We start from the raw sequence: 9,000 nt of genomic DNA, 5'->3' as shown, positions 1-9,000 counted from the left end.
ATCCTAGAGTACTCACCTCCATAAGTCACTCTTTTTTACTTATTTATTTGACAGAGAAAGGACGGGAGAGAGAATGGGCGCGCCAGGGCCTCCAACCACTGGAAACGAACTCCAGATGCCTGTGCTACATTGTGCATCTGGCTAACGTGGGTCTTAGAGAATCGAACCTAGGTCCTTTGGCTTTGCAGGCAAACGCCTGAACCGCTAAGCCATCCCTCCAGCCCAAGTCACTCTTTTTCAGGGGAAGTTGTCGTCGGATGAGGTGTTTGGCTCGATCTCAGCATGATACCTTAAATAGGAATTATGCTTGAGAAGATTTTATCTATACTATCTAAAATTCTTTCACCGTCCTGAAGAGATGGCCCAGCGGTTAAGGTGTTTGTCTGAAATGACTGAGAACCCTGGTTCGATTCCCCAGTGCCTACAGAAAGCCATTTGCACATGGTGGTGCATGCGTCTGGAGTTCATTTGCAGTGGCTGGAGGCCCTGGTGTGCCCATTCTCTGTCCCTCTTTTCTCTCTGTCCCTCTCTCTCTCTCTTTCTCTCTCTCTCTCTCTCTCTCTGTGTGTGTGTGTGTGTGTGTGTGTGTGTGCTTGCAAATAAATAAATAAACATATTTAAATGGGGGGCGAGCATGGTGGTGCACGCCTTTATTCCCATCACTCTGGAGGCAGAGGTAGGAGGATCACTGTGAGTTCAAGGCCACCCTGAGACTACATAATTCCAGGTCAGCCTGAGCTAGAGTAAGACCCTACCTGGGAAAAAAAAAAAAGGGGGGGGGGTGGACTACTGTGGTTTATTGTCTATAATTATGGAAATTGTCAATAAAATAAAATTCACCACTCACATCTCACACCATAACCTAAGATTGAAAAGATACCAATACTATTTAACTTTATTTCCCACAATTCACCAGGCTGACAACTAGTCATTACCTTATTTGTGGCTACCTAACATTATATATGTTGTAATTTTTAAAAATATTTACTTGAGCCCTTTTCCCTGGCTGGCAGCGCAGAGGAGGATGCCTGGGGTTACTGCAAAAGATATAAACCAGCAGGAGTTCATCAGAGCTCTGGCAACCTTCCCCCAGAAGTCTGGGAAGCTGAAAGTTCCCAAATGGGTGGACACAGTCAAGCTGGACAAACAAAGAGCTTGCTCCCTACGATAAAAATTGGTTCTACATGCGAGCTGCTTACACAGCGTACCTCTGCAGCAGTGCTTGGGTTGGCTCCATGACCAAGATCTATGGAGGACGGCAGAGAAATGGAGTCATGCTCAGCCACTTCAATCGAGGTTCCAAGAGTGTGGCCTGTCGGGTCCTCCAAGCCCTGGAAGGCCTGAAAATGGTGGAAAAGGACCAAGATGGGGGCTGCAAACTGACACCTCAGGGACAGAGAGACCTGGACAAAATTGCCAGCTGCCAACAAGAAACATTAAAACAAGGATGCTGGGTCAATAAATTGCCTCATTAGTAAAATACAAATATATTTGAGACAGAAGCAGAGAGAGAGGGAGAGAATGGACACACCAGGCCCTCCAGCCACTGTAAATGAATACCAGATGCATGTGCCCCCTTGTGCATTTGGCTTACATGGGTACTGTGGAATCAAACCTTGGTCCTTAGGCTTTGCAGGCAAATGCCTTAACTGCCAAGCCATCACTCCAGCCCTTTTTTTTTTGTTTGTTTTTGGAGGTAGGGTCTCACTTTAGCCCAGGCTGACCTGAAATTCACTATGTAGTCTCAGGGTGGCCTTGAATTCATGGCAATCTTCCTATCTGTGCCTCCCAAGGGCTGGGATTAAAGATGTGGGCCACCTTATCCAGCTTCTGACTTTTTTTAATTTTGTTTATTTGCAAGTAGAGAAAAAGAGAGATAAGAGCATGGGCACACCATAGTTATTGCTGCAAACTCCAGGTGCATGCACCACTTTGTGCATCTGACTCTTCATGAGTACTGGGGTATCCATCGCAGGGGTATCGGGCTTTGCAAGCGATTGCCTTTTAACTGTTGGACCATCTTTCCAGCCCCTCGCCCACAACTTTCTTAAATAAAAATGAGCCAGGCCAGGTGTGGTGGAGCATGCCTTTTATCCCAGCACTTGAGAGGTAGAGGTAGGAGGATTGCTGTGAGTTTGAGGCCACCCTGAGATTACATAATGAATTCAGGGTCAGCCTGAGCTAGAGTGAGACCCTACCTCAAAAAACAAGAAAAAAAAAAAAAAAAAAAACAAGAGCAGGTATGGTGGTACACACTTTTAATCCTAGCACTCAGGAAGCAGAGGTAGGAGGATCATTGTGAGTTTCAGGCCACCCTGAGACAACATAGTGAATTCCAGGCCAGCCTGGGCTAGAATGGAATCCTACTTCAAACAATCAAAAGAGAGAGAGAGAGACTCCCCTTATCAAAAGGAGAGTGGTTCTATATTACACTACTAGAAAAAAAAAAAGTAGGCTAGAGAGATGGCATAAGCAGTTAAGGCTCTTGCCTGTGAAGCCTAAGGACCCAGGTTCAATTCCCCAGTACCCACATAAATCAGATGCATAGCCCATGTATCTAGAGGTTCTACTGTGGCCATTCTCTCTCTCTCTCTCTCTCTGCCTCTCAAAATATTTTTTTAAATTTTTTATTTATTTATTTGAGAGCGACAGACACAGAGAGAAAGACAGATAGAGGAAGAGAGAGAGAATGGGCGCGCCAGGGCTTCCAGCCTCTGCAAACGAACTCCAGACGCGTGTGCCCCCTTGTGCATCTGGCTAACGTGGGACCTGGGGAACCGAGCCTCGAACCGGGGTCCTTAGGCTTCACAGGCAAGCGCTTAACCGCTACGCCATCTCTCCAGCCCTCAAATAAAATATTTTTTAAAATATGGGCTGGAGAGATGGCTTGGCTGTTAAGGCACCAGCCTGAAAAGCCAAAGGACCCAGGTTCAATTCCCCAGGACCTACATAACTCAGATGCACAAGGTGGCACATGTGTCTAGAGCTCATTTGCAAAGGCTAAGGGTTTTCTCTTTCTCTCTCTCTCTCTTCCTCCCTCATCCCCTCCCTCACTCTTTCTCTCAGGTAAACAAAATTAAAAATATATTTAAAAAATTAAAAATACATACAAGTTCCAGCCATTGTGGAAATCAGTGTGGAAGTTCCTAGACAGCTAAAAATTGATCTACCATATGACCCAGCTATAGCACTTCTAGGCATATATCCTAAAGACTCATCCCATTTCCTTAGAAGTACATGCTCAACCATGTTTATTGCCACTCAATTCATAATAGCTGGAGAATGGAACCAGCCTAGATGTCCCTCAACTGATGAGAGGATAATGAAGATGTGACACATTTATACAATGGAGTTCTACTCAGCAGTAAAGAAAAATGAAGATATGAAATTTGCAGGAAAATGGATGGGTCTGGAAAGGTTATACTAAGTGAGGTAACCCAGGCCCAGAAAGCCAGTGCCGCATGTTCTCCCTCATATTTGGATCCTAGCTACAGATGATTGGGCTTCTGTGTGAGAAGGAAAAAACTCAGTAGTAGAGACCAGTAAGTTAAAAAGGAGATATAAAGTGAAGGGAAAGGAAGGGAAGAGGGTATTTAATAGGTTGGTATTGTATATATGTAAGTAGAAGAATAGATTAACGGGGTTGAAAAGTCCCAAAGTGAGGTCAAGAGAAGAGATTGAGTAAAGGAAGGTGGAGGGAGGGCTAATCAAAATCTAAGTATGCAAATAAATCATATGTAATCCTCCAGTTTCAGACAATGGAACACTCAAGAGCCATAGATCATTGTTAGAAAATTTTCAGTGCCAGGGATGGGATACCTCCAGTGAGTTGTTGGCCAGGGAGGTCCCTGATGCCCCCAAAACATTATAGGCCATTGCCGAGGCCCTTGGCATCCCACCAGGAATAGATGGTAAGACCCTATTGCTGAAGACTCCACATACGTGGGCTCAAGGCCACTGAGAAATCCTGCTGGAACTGAGCTGATAACCTCCTCCATGTAGACCAGCTGACAGAAAGCTGGAAGAAGCCATTCTACATGTAGTTCAATGGGAGAAAGAGATACCACCAATGAAGATACTCAACAGTGGACACTGCAAGCCTTATAATTGACCAGCCAGCCCAAATGAGCCAACAGGTGCAATAGTGGCACATCTGTCATGGTGGAAACCAACTGCCCTACAATTGGACTGGAGGCCCACTCCCTGATACTGAAAACTTAAAACAGGGGTAGTCATGAGCCTTAGGGGTGTAACATCTGCTGATGTCTGGAAAAATGTATGCTTATTATTACTACGCTTATCAAACTGCCCAGTAAGCCCTTCTCTTAATATTTATACCCTTATATTAACGCTACTCTCACTTTGGGTAGAGAATCTTCTCTTTTCAGATGGCAGTGACTTTGGGATGACTCAGAAGGTATTATAGTGCTGGAAAGAAGTGATTGGAGTACTGAGTAACATCTCGATCACACCTTCCAACGCGCAGGGTCTAATGTGGAAGAGGTGGCAGAAAGAATGTGAGAGCCAAAGGAAAGGTAGGACTCCTTACAATGTGCTTCCTCCAGACACAAAATGGCCTGGATATCCATGACCTCATAGTACCTGACACTACCTACACAAGACCATAATAAGATGAGGAAAAGACCATGACATCAAAATAAAAGAGAGACTGATTGAGATGGGGAGGGGATATGATGGAGAACGGAATTTCAAAGGGGAATGTGGGGGGGAGGGTATTATCATGGGATACTTTTTATAATCATGGAAAATGTTAATAAAAATTGAGAAAAAAAAATTAAAGAAAGAAAATACCACTCATACACAAGATACAGTACCCTAGACAGAAATCTGCTATGGAGGGAAAAAGAAAAAACGACACATACAATACCATCCTATTAAGTACTCCCCTCTCTTCCTTTCTCTTAAGACCCTTTATATCTGTTTTCTAGCTTACTTGTATATATGTAAGTAGAAGACTAGATTAATGGGGGTGAAAAGGCCCAAGTGAGGTCAGGGGAAGAGATCAAGTAAAGGAAAGGTGGAGGGAGGGCTAATCAAAATCAAAGAGGATATAAATAAATCATATGGAATCCTACTTTTTTGGACAGTGGAACACTCAGGAGCTGTAGATTGTTGATAGAAAATTTTCAGTGCCAGGGGTGGGATACCTTTCAGTCAGTTGTTGGCCAGCGAGGTCCCTCATGCCCCCAAAACTTTGTAGGCCATTGCCGAGGCCCTTGGTTTCCCACCAGGAATAGATGGTAAGACCCTATTGCTGAAGATTCCACATACTTGGGCTGCAAGGCCACTGAGAAATCCTGCTGGAACTGAGCTGATAACCTCTTCCATGTAGACCAGCTGATAGAAAGCTGGAAGAAGCCATTCTGCATTCAGTTTAATGGGAGAAAGAGAAAACACCAGTGAAAATACTCAACAGTGAACACTGCAAGCCTTATGTTTGGCCAGCCAGGCCAAATGAGTCAATGGGTGCAACAGTGGCACATATATCATGGTAGAAACCAGCTGCCATCTAATTGGATTGGAGGCCCACTCCATGGGAGGGAATACATCCCTGATACTGAAAACTTAAAACAGGAGTAGTCATGAGCCTAGGGGTGTAACGTCTGCTGCTGTCTGGCTAAATGTATATACTATGCTTATCAAACCACCCGGTAAGCACTTCTCTTAATGTTCATACCCTTATATTAATGTTACTCTCACTTTTGGTAGGGAATCTTCTCTTTTCAGATGGCAGTGACCTTGGGACGACTCAGAAGGTATCATGGTGCTGGAAAGAAGTGAACACAGTGCTCAGTACTGCAATTTCTCTATCACACCTTCCAAGGGTCAGGGTCTAATGCAGAAGAGGTGGCAGAAAGAATGTAAGAGCCAAAGGAAGGGTAGGACTCCTTACAGCGTGCTCCCTCCAGACACAAAATGGCCTGGATATCCATGACCTCACAGTGCCTGACACTACCTACACAAGACCATCATAAGAGGAGGAAAAATCATGACTGATTGATAAAGGGAGGGGATATGATGGAGAATGGAGTTTCAAAGTGGAAAGTTGGGGGGAGGAGGGAGGGTATTGCCATGGGAAATTTTTTATAATCATGGAAGTTGTTAATAAAAATTAAAAAAAAATAACTTGGGTGTGGTGGTGCATGCCTTTAATTTCCAAAATTTAGGAGGCAGAGGTAGGAATATCACTTTGAGATCGAGACCAGCCTGAGACTATAGAGTGAGTTACAGGTCATTCTGGGCTATAGTGAGGCCATACCTTGAACCCCCCTCAAAAAATTAACATAAATAATAGTCTACAAAAGCATTTTCTGCATGTGTGTGTGATGTGCATGCATGTTCGGCTATGTGTTGTAGAGGCCAGAGGTTGATGCTGGGGGGAGTCTTCCTCAATTACTCTCCATCTTCTTTGAGACAGGGTCTGTCACTGAAATAAGAGCCCACTGATTTGGCTAGTTTAGCTAGCCAGTGAGCCACAGAAATTTCCTGTCCCTGCCTTCCCAGCACTGGGGCTAAAAGCATGTGCCACCTCACCTGGCATTTTACATACATGCTGGGATCCAAACTCAGGTCCTCATGCTTCCTCAGCAAGCACTTTACCTACTGAAATATGTCCTCAGCTCCATCAGCTTTGATTCCAATAATTACAGTTTCTATCTATTTACATCCACCTCTCATGATGTACCAGGAACTGTGTTTGTTTGGTGTGGGGAGCCGCGCTGGCTTCGTCAGGCTTTGCTGCGTCAGCTTGTTTACTGCTTTTGTATCCTAATCGTTTGCACATGAGCATATGACGTTATCCTAACATGGCTGCTCACCTATCCCGATTGGGTGATGCAAAGTCGTCTGATGAGACTTAAGCCAATCAGACGACACTTCACATCCACATGACCACAAGTATATAAGCTTGGCACTCCGTAGGGTCGGGGTCCTTCTCTCTTTCAGCTTGGAGCTCCCAATAAAGTGTGCTTGAGAAGAATCCTGTTGTTGTCCTTCTTCCTGCTGGCGGGAGGGGCGCAGCAGTTTGGGGATGGGGTATAGAATCCAGATGAATTTATTTCACAGATTCTTCTTAGGTTTCTATTTTGTGCTAGACACTGGGACTATCTTAGTGATTTTATTTATTTAGTTAGTTAGCTAGTTTTGTTTTTTTGAGATAGGTTTTCTCTCTAGCCCAGGATAACCTGGAATTCACTATGAAGTCTCAGGGTGGCCTGAAATTTATGGCAATCCTCCTACCTCTGCCTCATGAGTACTGGGATTAAAGGCATGCACCACCAAGCCCAGCTTTATTTATTTATTATTATTTTGTTTGTTTGTTTGTTTTTCGAGGTAGGGTCTCACTCTAGCTCAGACTGACCTGGAATTCACTATAGAGTCTCAGGGTGGCCTCGAACTCACAGCAATCCTCCTACCTCTGCCTCCCAAGTGCTGGGATTAAAGGCGTGTGCCACCATGCCCGGCCATTTATTTATTTTTATTTGAGACAGAAACAGAGAGAAAATGGGTGTGCCAGGGCCTCCAGACACATGTGCCACCTTGTGCATCTGGCTTATGTGAGAATCGAACTTGGGTCTTTAGGCTTTGCAGGCAAGCACCCTAACCAATTGGCAATCTCTCCAGCCCCATTTTCTTTTCTTTCTTTTTTTTTTTTTTTGCAGTGGGGGGGTGGGTTTCGAGGTAGGGTCTCACTCTAGTCCAGGCTGACCTGTAATTCACTATGTAGTCTCATGGTGGCCTTGAATTCACAGTGATCCTCCTACCTCTGCCTCCCAAGTGCTAGAATTAAAGGCATGCACCACCACATCTGGCTATATTCATTTTCTTTTCTTAATGGCTCATAGAATAATTATTTTGTTTTTGCTTTTTGAGGTAGGGTCTCACTTTAGCCCAGGCTGACCTGGAATTCACTATGGAGTCTCAGAGCGGCCTTGAACTCATGGTGATCCTCCTACTTCTGCCTCCCAAGTGCTGGGATTAAAGGTGTGTGCCACCACTCCCAGCTAAGAATAATTTTTTATGTTACAATCAATAGCATCTTACATCTATATGTGATGACATGAATAGTTGGCCATTCTTGCCTGTCATTCCAGTGTCTTTCATTGTACTCCTCACCTTTTTCCTGCTGTACTTAGTAGAGAAGAGAACACTGATCCTGTGGGTTGCAGGCTGGGCAGCCTTGCTTTCAGGTTTCTATCTAGGTCCAGACAATAGGAACCAGGCATGGAGAGGCCTCTTCCACCCACCATTTGAGCAGTATTTGTGGCTCTTTTTTCTGCACTGCTGAGGGATCCCAGCCACAGAGCTTCTGCAATAGGGCACCATCTCTGACTCTCGTTTCTAGCCTAGTGGTGTTGATGGCTTCCTGTTACTATTAATCTTCATGTCACCTCACCACTTCTGTTTAATTTTTCAACAGTTCCATCCCACAGCCCAATTCCCAGAATGAAATTGACTTTTCACAGTTAGATAGGGGTTCTGTTTTCTGAGTAGAGTAACACTGGAACCCAAATTTGCATCCTATCATAACAGTCTTAGCTCTCAGGGACTGAAAGTCCTGGCTGGGTAGCCTGAAGTGTCTCTTAGAGACAGAATCCTCTTCACAGATTTAATGTGGTTCTTGACTTAATGCCACAAAAGGAATTTCAGGGAGGCTAGGGATGTACCCCAGTTGATAGAGTACTTGCCTACCATGCATGAAGCCCTGGAACCCACCACCAGCATGGCTAAAACAGAGGGTGGTGGGGAAGACCTGTAATCCAGCACTCTGGAGATGTAGGCAGGAGACTCAGAAACTCAAGATCATCCTTTGATATATAGTGATACAAAGCTAGCCTTGGCTACATGGGACCCTGTTTCAAAGAAAAATTATTTCAAGTTGAGTCAAAACAAAGCAAAGTTAGGTAGTTGATAAAGCAGAAAGATAAAATACACTTGAAGAGAGTCAATTGAGGGCATTAGGAGAGGAACACTTCTAAG

The 9,000-nt window shown here is 44.5% G+C and overlaps 1 pseudogene; it reads left to right on the top strand.

Annotated features, from left to right (window-relative positions):
• Window positions 1-1,024: 1,024 nt before the first annotated feature.
• Window positions 1,025-1,440, top strand: LOC101603143 (annotated as a pseudogene).
• The last annotated feature ends 7,560 nt before the right edge of the window (window positions 1,441-9,000 follow it).

Source organism: Jaculus jaculus, chromosome 13 (assembly GCF_020740685.1).
Source record: "Jaculus jaculus isolate mJacJac1 chromosome 13, mJacJac1.mat.Y.cur, whole genome shotgun sequence".
Lineage (NCBI taxonomy): Eukaryota > Metazoa > Chordata > Mammalia > Rodentia > Dipodidae > Jaculus > Jaculus jaculus.
This window is presented reverse-complemented; position numbering and strand designations above follow the sequence as displayed.